Consider the following 16,517-nt stretch of genomic DNA (forward strand, 5'->3'; position numbering starts at 1 on the left):
TTCACTGCTTAGGACTTCCACAAAAATTTTTAGAGGGACCCAATTAAATCCATAACAAATATTTTCAGGGGAAAAACAAGATTTACCTCATAACTATGTATACAGGAAAGAAGAGTGGACAGAGAAGTTGACCTACCAGCCAGGGAGTCCCCTCTACACCCCATAAACCTATGGGGAGTTTCATGGTTTCATTATTTCCTGGACATTTTTGCTGAGAGAGGATCCCAGAGGTTTATACTGACCATATGTCAATCAGAAGTAAGCTGCCAAAGGGATCTAGAAACCCTTAGGGAAAAAATAAGAATGTGGGAAGGAGAGGCTAAGTGGTGACAGAATCCCAGAAGGACTTTGATTAATGCTGTCATTCTGTGCAAGGAGTAACTCTGTGCTGGCTCCCTCCAAGGGCAGTGGAAGGAAGAAAGGAAGGCAGTGATTAGGAGCTCAGACTGCTCCCACAAACCTGGGGTATGAACCCCAGCTCTGCCATTTGGACAATTTATATCATTTTTCTTTGCCTCCATTTCCTCTCCTAGAAAAAGAAGTATGATAAGAATATCTGCCATATGGAGATGTCTTGAGGATCAAGATACATGTCTGCATAGTGCTTTAACCCAGTGACCAATGACCAGGAGGATTTTGACAAATGTTACTCTTGTTATTATCTGTACCCTGAAATTACTGAATAATTACATGTGGTTGTGAGTACTGGAATTGACTCTGTGTGTTTCAATTTAAATATGTGAAAGTACTTTATTTCTAAAAATATATCTTTTCAATACTCCATTCCAGTTGAAATGTGCTACCATCTATCAGCTACCAAGTTAGCAAACAATATTGCCCCATCTTGGTGAGAATGTGGAGAACTGGACCTGTCTGCATTGCCTATGGAAATGCAAATGATTTAGTCTCTGGGAAGAGCAAGTTGGCAATACATATCAGGTATCATAAACATGGCCAGGCTGGGACCAAAAGGATGAGCTGAGGAAGTTATGTGGTGGCCAGGGGTTGAGCAGTGATCAGAACAGAATGGTTGATGGAAGTGAAATGCAGAAGCTAGAATGAATCCATGGAACCTACAGCCTTCTTTAAGGAGTCCCAGAAATTTCAGAGAGGATATGTTATAAAGGTCTTGTATAGAGTTGTGTAGTCTTGTGTAGGGTTGAATTTTTTCCTCCAAAATGATATGGTGAAGCCTAACCACTGCACCAGTTAATGTGGCCTCATTTGGGGAAATAAAGTTTTTATTTGCAAATGTAATAGGTTAAGTACATGCATACCTCAGAAATATTGTGGGTTTGGTTCCAGGCCACCTCAATAAAACTAACTTTGTAGTAAAGCAAGTCACATGAATTTTTTTATTTTCCAATGCATATAAAAGTCATGTTTACACTATACTGTAGTACATTAAGTATGCAATAGCATTATGAAAATGTTTGAAATATTGTGAGAATTACCAAAATATGACACAGAGACATGAAGTGAGCACATGTTGTTAGAAAAATTGAGACTATAGACTTGCTCGATGCAAGGTTGTGGCTAACCTTCAATTGGTTAAAAAAAAAAAAAAAAAAAAAAAACACAGTATCTGCAAAGTGCAATAAAGTTAAGCACATTAAATGAGGTATACATGTAAATCATACCTGGAGTAGAGTGGCTCCTAATCCTAATCCCTTCCGAGTGGCATTCCATAAAAAAGAAAGACAGACAAAGAAACAGTCACTCAAAAGGGGAAAACAGCACATGAGGGATCAAAGACCAAGGAATACCAAGAGACACCTGGGGCTGAAAGAGATAAGGAAAGATCTTCTCCTAGAGTTAGCCAAGGCCCTAAACTTTAACTTCCAGTTTCCAGATATGTGAGAAAATAAATTTGCATTCTTTGAAGCCACCCATGTTGTGGTATTTTTGTTATGGAAGTACTGGGAAACTAAGGTTTCAGGAAGTCAAGTAAAATAAGGACTCAGAAGATTGTCATTTGGGTTTTAAGGAGAATGCTAATCTTTTAGGGCTGGAGACAGTTTTGTAAAAAATTACACATTCCCCACCTCAGTGTCTCACAGGCATCATCAATTTTTTGTGTGTGGTTGTTGCTATTGAACTGATCTGACTCATAGTAACCCTATTAGACAGAGTAGAACTGCCCCATAGTGTTTCCAAGGTTGTAATCTTAATGGAATCAGACTGCCAAATATTTCTCCCACAGAATGATTGGTGGACTCTTACTGCTGACCATTCAGTTAGCAGGTGAATGCTCAATCACTGCACCACTATTTCTCCTTATCTTCAATTTACTACCCCTATGTTAGGCCTCTTGACTTATCACCCTCACACACACACACACACACACACACATATGCCCAAAACTGTTCACCTCCCCATGCTCCAGCACCACAAGTTAACTTTGTTGTTCAACTCCAACCATAAGAGTCATCCTTGATTTCTACTTTCTCTTCACCAGCACATAGCATCACCTCCCCAAGGCTTCACATCCATTCCCCCAACAAAGCCTGTTTCTTCTACTTCCAAAATATATTCTGAATCTACTCTCAGTCTGCACTGCTACCGTCTGATCTAGGTCACCATTATTTCCCACCTGGGCTACTGCAATTGACTTGCTGATTATCTTCTACTCTCAATCCCTCAGAGCCATTCTCTATTATAGCCTGGATGCTCTTTTAAGACCATAAACCTAATTGACTCTCTCAATCAACCAGATTGATGAAAATTCATCCATTTCTTTATGTAGCCTACCTGTCTTTGTCTACTATCCATCTCCCCCTTTCCCACTACCCTGGGGTCACACAAGCATGTTTTCTGTTCCTCGAGGACAGTACAACACTCAGGGCTTTGCCCTTACTCTTCTCTCTGCCTGGAATATTCTCTCTTTGGCTCTTCTCACCATTCAGTTTTCCCTTGCTATATGAGCTAAAAGAGCCCTTCCAGTCACCACAACATTAGATAGATACATGATATATAGAGAGAGCTGCTATTAAATTAACTCCAACAGATGGCAGCCTTATGTGCAACAGAACAAAAATGTTGCCTGGTCCTACATCATCTTCATGATTGCCAGCATACGCAAGTCCGCCTTTGTGGCTACTGTGCTGGTCCATCTCACTGAGGGTGTCTCTCATCCTTGCTGCTGTACTTCACTAAACATGATATTCTAGCTAACAAATGATCCCTCCTGATGACCTATTCAAAGCAGTGAGTCAGACAGTGTTCTATAGTGATCCACAAGGTTTTCATTGGCTAAGTTTTGAGAGTAGGTCACTAGACCTTTCCTCCTAGTCTTTCTTATCTTGTAAGCTCTGCTGAAACCTTTCCACAATGGATGACTCTGTTGGTATATGAAATACCATGGCATAGTTTCCAGTATCTTACCAAAATGCAAGCCACAACAATATGATAAACTGACAGTCCAGTGGAAGTTCTGGTGGTGTAGTGCCTAAGGCATTTGACTGCTAACCAGAGGTTGGTGGTTCAAACCCACCAGCCACTCCTCGGAAGGAAGATTGGACAACCCTTCCATAGAGATACCTCCTCGGAAACCCAAGGAGGGGTTGCTATGAGTTGAATTGACTCTATGGCAGTGAGGTTTTTTTGTTTTTTTGGTTTTTTGGACAGTCCAGTAGTGGACCACTACGTTACCTTGTTCTATTTCTTTCACAATGGTTGTCACTATCTGAAATTGTTGTGTTTGTTTACTTGTACATTGTTTATGTAATACCCCCCTCACACCACTAGAGTATGAGTTCCCTGAGGTCAGAAGCCTCCTTGCCTGTTTATTATCAGCAGCCATCCTGAGAATGTGCCTGGCACATGGTGAGTATGCCATAATTAGTTGGAAACTAATCAGTGAATGAATATCTGGATCAAATAAGGTTCTGTCCCCAACATTCCACCTTTCTCTAGTTATCTAAGAGCATAATGTTGATGGTGGAGAGAAGGGAGGAGAACAGTGGCAGAGGAGCAAGCCACTGGTTCCAATGGAGAAAGGAGCAAAAATCCTTCTTGTTTGACCAAGGAGAAACCACAGCGGAACTCAGGATTTGGTCTGGGATTGCTGAGCAAGTGTATGGTACAATGAGAACTTAAAGCTTCTAGATCTTTGGTGTTTTGTCTAGATGATTGCTCCAGATGGGTCCTGTCACCATTAGTGCAGTCTGTTTCACAATGGTGTACAAAGGTTGGGAATTAACTCTATCCCAAAGAAACTCTTGTTGCCACATCTGGTTGCATGTCATGTAGGAAGTCAACTAATTAATTAGCTTTCAAATGATGAAGTGTTGAAACCTTATTGGCTTGCCCAACCAAGCTGAGATCCCTTAGCTTGGGATTCAAAGCACTCCACTCTTCAGTCAGATTTCAAAAAGTATTTTGCCAGATATGAAATCTCTCTTGGCTTTAATTTACCCATCTGTACAGTGAGAAGTAAATGATCAGAAAAGGCCCTGTAATACCTTTGTCTTGTTTCGAGGCTCTGGCTATAGGCTGGACCATTCCCTTCTTGAATAGGTAAGTCCACTCTCCAACCACTTCCCTTATCAGGTTCCCACACTACTGACCACTATGCACTTGTTTTAATCACTCTGGGTCTAGGTTCCCAACAACAAAGGACCAGCACCTATGTCCTTGAGTCTACAGAATTATTCAGAATGTCCAATCCCCATGAAATCTAGCTAACTGCACCCTGCTTACCATACATAAGCCCTCTTCTACAGTTTCAGCTTTTTGTAATCTTGTCCTAGTGCAACCCCATGGGTGGCCCTGAGTCGTGACCTGCTGTGCCTCCCTGTCTCTGGGAACTTTGAGTATAATAACCAAAAATCAAACTCACTACCATCAAGTCAATTCCAACTCATAGGAACCCACTTAAAGTTTCCAAGGCAATGAATCTTTATGGAAATAGATTGCCCAGTCTTCCTTCTCAGGAGTGGCTAGTGGGTTTGAACTGCCAACCTTCTGGTTAGCAGTTAAATACCTTAGGCACTATGCCACTAGAGCTCTTTGTGAGTATAATAAATATAGTTATTTTTCACAGCCTCCCTGATTGCTCTTTCCCACATCACACCTGACTTACCATCCTTTGAGTTTCTTAAAACAGTCCTTTCTGGTCCTGAGTTTTTCTTCTATATGAATTTGCTCCTCCAGCCAAATTGGTCTACTTACCCTCCTCTCTGTCCCTCAGCCCACCTATACCTCAAAATAATTGCTCCTCCACCTATAATGTAGACATTTCCTCTCTGATCTTTGAAACACTATGTATCTTCAACTATCAGTGGAATTTTTAATCCTATCTTATTTGTCCCAATGTTTTGAATCCAAAACTAAAATATTTCCTTTTTATAAATTCTTAGAATATTTATTGTCTAATCCAGTGGTCAATAAACTACAGCCCACAGGCCAAATATGCTTGTTTTTGCAAAAAAAAAAAAAAAAGTTACTGGAACACAGCCACACTCATTCATTTTTGTCTATGGCCACTTTTGCTACAGCAGCAGAATTGAGTACTTGTGACAGAGACTGTATTGCCTACAAAGCCTAAATATTTACTATCTAACCTTTTACAGAATATTATCCTATATAGTCTTGAAAAATGAGCCCCTTAGATTAAAAGTCACTCAAAATGCACAATGGTCACCACAGTGGACTCAAACATACCAAAAATCATGAAGGTGGTACAGGAATGGGCATTTCATACTATTATCCTGTCTTAGGTTGGTTTCTCTAGAGAAGCAAACCAGTAAATCTTATACACAGAGAGAGAATGAGAGAGATATATCTCAAAAAAATGGCTCACACAGTTGTAGAGGCTGGCAAGTCCCAAGTCCAGGGGTCAGATGTCAAGCTGGAGGCTTCTCCTGACTCACATAGCTACTGGGACTGATGAACCAAAGATTGTTGTTGTTATTGTTATGTGCCATTGAGTTGGACCCTACTCATGGTGACCTGTCCTTGGGTTTCCGAGGCAGTATCACTATGGAAGTAGATTGCCCCATCTTCTTTCCGAGGAGTGGCTGGTGGGTTTGAACCACCAGCCTTCTGTTAGTAGTCAAACCAAAGATAGGCAGGCAATATAGCAGGCTGCTGGTTGTAGAGGCTGATGAATCCAAGATCAGCAGGCAATATGGCAGGACTCTAGTTAAAGTCCAAGAACTGGAGGTCAGATGATGATGAGCCAGATGCGGGATCCGGATTGACCAAAAAGCCAGAGAGCTTTGCCAAGACATCCATATATGTTGGAAGCAGGCCATACCCCTGAGTAAACACCCTTCAACTGATTGGCTGTTCATGGCAGATCTCATCATGGAGGTGATTATATTGTATCAGATCTTATCACAGAAGATGACTACTTCGTAACTACTAAACTACTGAGAAGCATCACCCACCCAAGTAGGCACACAACCTTAACTTCATGTATACATAGGTCTCCATGAGTCAGAATCTATGGCAACTAACAACAAAAACAAGTCCTTTAGAGAAAAAGTTTGCTAATCTATGTTTCTCAAACTCAAGTACACAAAAATCCAAGCTGAGGCCTAGAAATTGTCTAAAGTCACAGGATCAGCATGATATGTCTTCCTAGAGCATCCATTTTACTAGAAGACTGGGAAGAGAAAATAGGAATAGAATATGAATGATGACACTAAAAGACACATTTATATTATGGAGTAGAATATAATATTTACTTGAAATTGTAAGCTAAAATCCTGAATATGCCCAAAATTTCAAGTTTGGGAAGGGTCTCTTCACATTGTTGCTGCTCTTCCACTATTATATATATTTTAGTACAAAATTTTAGGAAATACAGATTTATGCTTTTCACGTTGAGGTGAGAGTACATGTCTCATGGCTCTTTGTATTATTACCACACTTCTTGCATAGTGCCTAGTTATAGGAGCTACAGAAGGGCTGGAAATCATTTATTAAGGTAAATCCTAAAAGGCTCTTAACTGTCATGGATGGTTTAATAAGGTCCTCTTGAAGGTAAAAAGGTGGACCACATGGCTTACTGCAGTGAGATTTCCTTATATCTGAATGAAAAGGTGTGTGTGTTGGGGGCGGGGAAGGTCTTATTAATACCTTGGCTGTCACTATAACAACAAAAAGTCTAATGAGATTTGGTTGTATTTGAAAATACAAGCAAATATTAGAAACCAAGTTCAAAACAATGCTATCACTAATTTACATTGCAAATTAATTCCTTCCTGAGCTAAAGGCAAAATCAATCTACATATAAAACAGCCCACAGTTGTTTTGTTTTTATTTGACTTTTGTTTTTTTTAATTGGGAGGGATATGATAGTTAATGTTATGTGTCAACTTGTTCAAGTGCTGATTCTGAGTGGTTTGGCAGCCATTGGACTGATTGCTCCACAATGTAGTGTAACGTAATCATCCTACATTTGTGATCTGATGTGACCAGCCAATCAATTAAAAAGTCAGTTTCCTTGGAGGTGCAGCCTGTATTCAATATATTTGGATGTTCTGGTAAAGCTCAATCTTCTCTGGATCTTGTATCAAATTTGTCATCATGTGACCTCTGGTTCTTGGAATGTGAGCCATCAGCCCATCATCTGACCTTCTGATTTTAGGTTCGTCAGCACCTGCAAAGATATGAGTCAGGAAGAGCCTCCAGTTGAATATCTGACCAATGGAATTGAGACTTGCCAGCCTCTGCAACTGCATGAATTATTTCTTTGAAATAAATTTATATATATATATATATATATATACACACACACACACACACACACACACACACACACTTCACTGGTTATTTATTTATTTATTTTAATTGTGATTTGGGTGAAAGTTTACAGAGTAAATTCATTTTCCATTCAACAGTTCATACGCATTTTGCTTCATGACATTGATTGCAATCCCCATAATGTAACAGCTCTCTTCCCACTTCCTCCCTATGGAGTACCTCTTCCTTGGGGAATAACTACAATCAGCTGCCCAGCCACTCTTTCCCATGCATTCCTGCACTTGAGCTCTCTCCCTTTGCAAATGCTGCCCTTCTGACCTCCCATGGTTGATTGTTCTAAGGAGTGTACCTACCTGGTATAAATGTTCACCTTGTAGGCCTATTGTTTTAGTTACCTAGTGCTGCTTTGACAGGAATATACCACAAATGGAAGGGTATGAACAAACAGGAGTTTATTCTCTTACAGTTTGGGAGGCTAGAAGTCTGAGTTCAAAGTGCCAGGCTCTAGGGGCTGGGGGAAAGCCCCTCAACTTTGAGCTTCAGCTCTGCCTCCTGCTTGCAGCCCACTGAACCTGGAGGTTTTAATTCACTCAGGAAGCTGCAGGAAGCTGAGGCTGACAAACCTAAGGTCAACAAGTAAAAAGGCACAGTCCCAATATTACCAAACAACACTGTAGATCACTAATTCAAATCCAGGAGAAGTCCTACCATCAGTAGGGCATGCCAGGCTGTTGAACAACTAGTTGGCTACATGCAGGGTTAAAGTGTGCCAAAAAGCTAGAGGTCTTCCTCAAAGTTGATTCTTACATACTGGAGGCAGAGCACACACCTAAAGCAGCTACTCAGCTGTGCCAGTAGATTCCACCATGGAACTGATTGCCAATGTCACTATGGGGAATAACTACATTCAGCTGCCCAGCCACTCAACTAGGCCCAGTCAAGTTGACACATAACCTTACTTACCACACCTATCTACTGTTCGGTTGGAAGCCATGGGATTGAGTTCAATTCCAGGCCTTCAAGGTGGCTGGGGATCATAGTCTCAGTGGTTTCACCAGTCTCTATAAGACCATTCAGCCTGGTACTTTTTTTATGGTTTTGAGTTTTGTTCCACGTTTTTCCTGCTCTATCCAGGGCCACATGTACTGATCCCTTTCCAAGTGATTGACAGTGGTAGCTGGGTGCCATCTAGTTCTGGTCTCAGTGTCATGTAAACTGAGGTTTCCATGGTCCACTAGTCCCTTGGACTAATTGTTACCATGAGAGTTTGATTTTCTTCATTCTTTTTTGCTCTGGACAAGGAGAGACCAATTCCTGCATCTTAGATGGTCACTTGCAAGCATTTAAGACCCCAGTCCCTGCTCACCGAAGTAGGATATAGAACAGTTTTGTATAGTATGTTATGCCAAATGAGCTCAATGTTCCCTGCAACCATGGTCCCAAACCCATTGGCCCAGCAACTCACTCTTTCAAGGTGTTTGGCTATGGCTAAGAAGTTACCATAACTTTGTTCCCTGTTAGCTCTATTATATGTATGGACATTCTTATAGCACATACAGATACATATGTAGGAATATTGTTTGCCAAACTTATATATAGTCATGGGTATATTCCCTTTTGCCTTAGCCATACCTGATTATATACTCAAAATAAAATAAAATAAAATAAAAACTCACTGCCGTTGAGTCAGATGCAACTCATAGCAACCCCTCCTTGGGTTTCCAAGGTGTTACCACTACAGAAGCAGATTGCCCAATCTTCCTTCCGGAGGAGTGGATGGTGGGTTTGAACCACCAGCCTTCTGGTTAGCAGTCAAATGCCTTAGGCACTATGCCACCAGAGCTCCTCGCCTGATTATGTAATTCATTTGTTTTGATCCTCTAGAGAACCCAGCCTAAGATAAACAGGAAGAGGGAGATACTAGAAAGTCTACCTATCTCATTCATCTCAGGCTACCCACACCATTGTTGTTACCATCTTAACCCACATACCTCACCCCAGAGCATCTTACTTTGTGAGTTTCTCTCTGACTTCTGGGATGTAAACAATCAGTGATCCCTTAGTTTCATTGCCTACTGTTGCTTTTTTATCTTTGTTTTTAAAAGAAAATGTCCCTAGAAAGGGATAACACACAAAGTGATTAACCTCTCAAAGGAATCTGGAGGTGGTTTTGGCATAAGGAATCCATAGTTAGAGTGGAGATCTGTGGCTAAACTCTAATTCTGCCACTGACCTACCGGACAATCTTCAGAAAAGTACTTACCATCTCGCCACCTTTGTTTTCCTCTCCATAAAGTGAAAAGTGAAGACTAGGTCACCTCCAAGGGCTTTCCCAACTATAAAGTTCTACACTCATGGCAGTATCATTAATGAAAAGAATAACCACATGGGTGGGCCTTAAAAACCAACCTGATTTTTAAAAAAGTTAATTACAGAATGGCATGTACTGCATGCATGATACCACTTAAATGTTTAATTTAATTTTTGGAATAAGTAACACAGTTCAATTTTTTTTTAAGAAATACATTTTGAAATCTTCTTCCCAACTGTCATTCCATTCCTTCTTCCTCATAGCCAAAACTGTTACTAGTTTTCATTTGTAAACTTTCAGAATTTCTTTATGTACATACAGATGGATATGTATACATAGGCTAATTTCACCTTTGCTACATAAAAGGTAGTATAGTATACATATTCTTGTTCACTTTGTTTTTGTCACTTAATATGTGTTGCACAAGGAGCTTTGGTGGTGCAGTGACAAAGGCATTCAGCTGCTAACCAAAAGGTCAACAGTTCAAACCCACCAGCTGCTCCATGGAAGAAAGATGAGGCAGTCTGCTTCCACAAAGATTTAGAGCCTTGGAAACCTTATGAGGGCAGCTCTACTCTGTCCTATGAGGTTGCTATGCATCAGAATCAAGGCAATGGCAGTGAGTTTGGTTTTTTGGTTTTATGTATTGGAGAATCTTCCATGTTAGTTTAGTACCAAGAATACCTTCATTCTTTTTAACTATCTAGAATTCAATTACAGGATGCACCATAATTTATTCAACTAACCTTCTACTGATGTATATGTCCATTGTTTCTGATCATTTTCTTACAAGCAATTCCATGATGAATAACCTTGAACACATGTCCTTTTGAACATAGGCAAATATATCTATAGACAAATTCCAAGAAATGGAGTTTATTTTGTAATGTTGTTAATTTGCATTTTTTGAAGAGATTGTCAAATTGTTTTCTACAGAGATTATACCAACTAACCCACCCCTGATCAAAGTTTGACTGCCTGCTTCTTCACAACCTCTTCTATGTACTGTGTTATCAAATTTTGGGTATTGGTCAATTTGAAAGGTTAAAAAATAAGCTAGATATGATTTTAATTTGCACTGCTCTTTTTATGAGTGAGGTAGTGGATTTTTTTCTTATGTTTAATAGCCACTTACATTTCTTTTCCTCTAAATTAAAACCTGTAGCTCTCTTTCATACATGTAAGTTTTTAAAACACACAATACTATATGCTATTTATATATATATGTTACTTATGGTTATAACATATATGCATATGTTATTTATGGTTATATTGTAGGTGTTAGTTGTTCTCAAATCAGTTCAGATTCATGGTGACCCAATGTTTGCATAATAGAACTGCTCCATAGGGTTTTCAAGGCTGTGTGTGACCTTTCAAAAGCCCATCCCAGGCCTGTCTCCAAAAGTGACCCTGGGTAGGTTCAACCCACAAAACTTTTGGCCAGTAGTTGAGTACTTAATGATTTGCACTACTCAGGGACTCCATTTATATCTATGTTGTTGTTGTTGTTATGTGCTGTCAAGTCGGACCCCACTCATAGCAACCCCTCCTTGAGTTTCCAAGGCAGTATCACTACAGAAGTAGATTGCCTCATCTTCCTTCCGAGGAGTGGCTGGTGGGTTTGAACCGCCAGCCTTCTGGTTAGCCTTAGCCACTATGCTACCAGAGCTCCCATTTATAGCTATAAATATATGTAACGAAGGTATAAAATATGGCTGGGAAGGACACTTACCAACTTTTAGAGGCTGCCTCTGACAAGGCATGGAGAGGAATAAGCTAGGAGAGGGACACAAAGAAACTTCCAGAGTCTGTGATGTTTTCTTTCTTTCTTTCTTTTTTTTTTTTTTTAAGAAGACAAAAAAGATACAAAGCAAACACGGCAGAAAGAAAATAGAAGGAAGGAAAAGAAGGAAAGGAAAAGGAGGGAGGAAGGAAATGAGAATGGAAGGAAATAAGCTTCAAAATCAGTAAACCAGAACTTGAGTCTCAGCCTTATCATACACACTGTGGTCTTTGACAACTCTCCCAATCTTGCTCATTCTTAATGTCCACAGCCATAGGATGTACATAATGCCTACCTTCAGTGTCAGATTTCCCAATAAGCAAGCTAAGCACAGGATTACTAGTGAACAATTTCACATTTTTCACCACATCAAAGATTCTGCTTCTAGGTATGGTGGGCATCCTTCTCTCTTCCAACACCACAGCACCTTCTTACAGAATCAGTATCCAGTAAACCAGGTAAACACAGCTTATTTGTGTTTATTTACTCATCTGTAGTGACTTTAAGGAGCTCTGGTGGCACGGTGCCTAAAGCATTTGGCTGTAACCACAACATTGGTGGTTCAAACCCACCAACCATTCCATGGAAGGAAGATGGGGCAATCTACTTCTGTAAAGATTTACTGCCTTGGAAACTCAACGGGGGTTGCTATGAGTCAGAATTGACTCAATGGCAGTGGGTTTGGTTTTGGTAGTGACTTTACCATCTGTGGTAATAAGCATGTGAAACTGTTCATACAGACTAGTAAATAAACATAAGTAATCCGATGCTTACCTTGCTGATTGTGTAATCTGCCCCTGCCTACCTTGCTGAGTTAGTGTAATATCTAAAGATAATCCATGTAAAACTGTGATCAGCCCATCCTTGTTGCTCAGTAATCATATTATAATTACTTATGTCAATTTGATTATTGTTATTCAAATGTATATAATGCCTCAAGCCAAAGAAAAGATCTGGTGATTTTTCTTTACTCAATTATCTCTTTTTCCTGTTGGGTTTCCCAAGAGGTATCCTCTTTCTGGTGATGCCATACCAATGGTTTCATCCTTTCAAACCCGTTCTCCAAACATCCTCCCGGAACTGCCACTGTTGGCATGACTTGTGTGACTGAGAAGCCTAAGGCGAGAGAAACAAGGGGTGGAGTTTCCTTTGTGTCGCAACCTCTGTTCCCAAGAGCTGTGACCTCTATTAACACCCAATGAGACTTTGATTTCCCACTGCGGCAGTATCTAGAAGGTCCAAGCCCAACACCACTCTTCTCTCACAGCAAAGACAGACCAAGGGCAAGAGTCTGTCTTAACATCCCTCTATAGGGATGATAAGGAGAATTAATTACACCCAAGTTTTCCTGCAGCCTGTAATCTACATTGCCTAGGGTGGGGGTTATTTCTTCCCCCTACAGGTAGTTTGCCTTTCACTAGCAGGCAACAGACTGTCCACCTCCAAGAAAATGCCCCTTTGGCCTCTTAAAGCTTTGTTTCCCTAAAGCTTTGTTGAAGCAAATGTTCCTTTGATCTAAACATCTTTTAGGAGAGCAGTGAACTTACACCTTTGGGTTATTTCCTTAGTTTAAATGGTCTCTAATTCTTTTCTTATTATTTAGACCCTAAAACATAGAAAACTAGAGAAGAGGAAAAAAAAAATCGCCATAGAATCAGTTCCAACTCATGGCAACACATGTGTCCAAAGAGTTTTCAAGGCTGTGACCTTTTGGAAGCAAATCCCAGGTTTTTCTCCCAAGGTTCTTCTGTGTGTGTTCGAACCTCCAACCATTTAGGTTATTACTTAAGCACTTACCTATTTGCATGATCAAGGGACTTTGAAGAGAGGAGATGAAATGAGAGTTGAAAGAGAGAAGAAAGGAAAAGAAGGATGACACAAAACTGAACAAAAGAAAAAGGGAAATGCCAATGGCATTTTGGCAATGTAACTTATTAGATGCTCTGGAGAAGTTCTAAAGTGTCAGACACCACCAGGAGCCTGGTGGTAGCTGAGCCTCTGTTTGGGAGCCAATGACAACACACACAGCTATTGCCAGATGATCTGTGAGAGAATGTAAAGAAACACCAGCTCTGACAACATCTGGAAGCTTCCCCAAGCCAGCTAAACAACATCCTTCAATTACAGGCAGCAATGAACAGATAACAACACATTATTCAATTAATGAAAATCAAGGAGGAAGGTAGAGCAATTACTCACAGCAGGTGAAGGCTGCTTTATCCTTGGCAGAACTGATCTCAGGAGAAATTGTGTTGTTGTTGTTATGTGCTGTCAAGTCAGAACCAACTCATAGCGACCCCTCCTTGGGTTTCCAAGGCAGTATCACTACAGAAGTAGATTGCCCCATCTTCCTTCCGAGGAGTGGCTGGTGGGTTTGAACCTCCAGCCTTCTGGTTAGCAGTCAAGTGCCTTAGACACTACGCTACCAGAGGAGAAATTAGCCATCTGCATTCCTACATCCCATGATGCCAGGAACCTCATTCCCCCCAGACCTGCCAACATCTTTACTGCTGGTGCCTTACCTCTCTTCACTTCATCTAATATTTTCTTTCTTTAGCCTCGTTCCCTCCAGGTCTGTACTCTGAGAAATCCACCCACTCTAAAATAGTAACGGGTATTGTAGTGGGTAAAGTAATAATCCCTCTCCCCACTAAAGATGTTCACATCTTAATTCCCAGAATCTGTGCATTTGTTATTTTACCTAGCAATAGCAACTTTGCAGATGTGTTTAAGATTAAAGGCCTTGCAATGAGGAGATTATCCCGAGCAGATTGTCTAGATGAGCCCAATGAGTCCTTAAAAGGGGTGGACATTTCCTGATAGGATCAAAGAAGTTAGATGAAAGCAGCGATTGGAAGCATGAGAGGGACTTGCCATACTATAGCTGCCTTTGAAGATGAAGAAAGGGGACCACAAGCCAGACAATATGGGTAGTCTGTAGAAACTGGAAACAGCCCTTAGTGACAGACAGAAAGGAAATTAGGATCTCAGTTCTAAGATCACTAAAAAAAAAAATCTGTTGCTGTCAAGTCGATTATAACTCATGGTGCCCCCGTGTGCTACAGAGTAGAACTGCTCGTGGAGTTTTCTTGGCTTTAATCTTTACAGAAGCAGATCTCCAGGCCTTTCTTCCATGGTGCTGCTGGGTGTGTTCAAGCCACCAACCTTTAGGTTAGTGGTGTTGTTAAGGTTCATCAAGTTGATTCTGACTCATGGTGACCTCATGTGTGCAGAGTAGAACTCCTCCAAAGAGTTTTCAAGGCCTTTTGGAGGCAGATCACCAAGTCTTTCTGAAGAGTCTCTGTGTGGTTTTGAACAGCCAACCTTTTGGTTAGTTGTCCACACTTAACCATTTATGTCACTCAGGAACTCCAAAGAATATGGGATGCTTCACAAATCTGCATATCATTCTTGCACAGGGGCCATGTTAATCTTCTCTGTATCATTCCAAATTTTGAATCCACTCAGAGGCTCTTTCGAAGAAAGTCCTAGAAATCTCCCTCCAAAAGATCTTTAGTCTTTCCAAACCTTATGAGCACAGCTCTACTTTGAAATACATGGGGTCTCTATGAATCAGAACTGACTTAATGGCAACTTGCTTTAATTTGGTTGTTGTTGTTGTTGTTTGCCGTCGAGTCGGCCCCGACTCATAGCGACCCCTCCTTGGGTTTCCGAGGCAGTATCACTACGGAAGTAGGATTGCCCAACTTTTGGGCCACCCAGAGGCCTCCATTCTACAACCACAAGGAACTGAAGGAAGTGAACTCTGTCAACAACCCGAATATGCAAGGAAATGGTCCCTCACCTAGAGCCTCCAGTAAGGAGCACAGCCCTCTTGACTTTAGCCGGATGAGAGCCATATCAGACATCTGACCTACAGAGTTGTAAGATAATAAACTTTTAAACTACTGCATGATGCTAAAATGAAATTCAGTCAGTAGGGATTCCACTTAGTTTTCTAAGACAACTATTGTGGTGCTGGGGCAGGAGGAGAAAAAGTGCATATATTTTGGGACATACAGTTTGTTTTGCCACAATTCATAGCCATGATCATTCACCTTCTCCATAAATATTTATGGAATGCCTGCTACACATAAGGCACATAGCTCCTTACACACATGGCTCATTCTAGATCTTTTCTACATAGCTAGCCAAGTGAATTCATTCAGTCAGGCTAAAAATCAACAAATATTCATTGGGCATCTGTCATGTATCAGGTAGAAGCATAACTCAATTGGATTCACTGGGAGGTTCTTTAGCTGCTGAAGAAAGGCTGGGAATCCCAAGATTCCAAACCCCATAAAGGCAGAGTAAAACCACATAGCTAGCATGTGAGTCTGTCTTCACAACAGCTATGAAGTATTGCTGTCTCCCTTTTACACATGAAGAAACTGCCACTCAGAGAGACTTATCAGCCCAAGTGACACCCCAATAAGAGATAGAACTGGAATTTGAACACTAATCTCTGACTCCAACACCCATTTGCTAGATGTTACACTGCCTGCATGAAGTGACAGCTTCTCACATGGCACCTAACCAGACACATGAGTAGTTTGGTCCACTTCCCAGTCTACACAAGCCAGATGGAGCTAGTTTTATTGTATTATAATTAATCCATTGGTTAAAACACTATCTGATATAATAAACTAAGAATAAAACTAAAACTCTTTGGCACCATATGATCTGGCCTCTGCCTATATTTGCAACCTC

At 40.7% G+C, this 16,517-nt stretch overlaps 1 pseudogene; it reads right to left on the minus strand.

Moving 5' to 3' along the window:
- Nucleotides 1–15,181: 15,181 nt before the first annotated feature.
- On the minus strand, nucleotides 15,182–15,278 carry LOC122150893 (annotated as a pseudogene).
- Between the last annotated feature and the right edge of the window lie 1,239 nt (nucleotides 15,279–16,517).

Source organism: Orycteropus afer, unplaced genomic scaffold (assembly GCF_000298275.1).
Source record: "Orycteropus afer afer isolate SDZICR_OR568_19922 unplaced genomic scaffold, OryAfe1.0 scaffold00257, whole genome shotgun sequence".
Lineage (NCBI taxonomy): Eukaryota > Metazoa > Chordata > Mammalia > Tubulidentata > Orycteropodidae > Orycteropus > Orycteropus afer.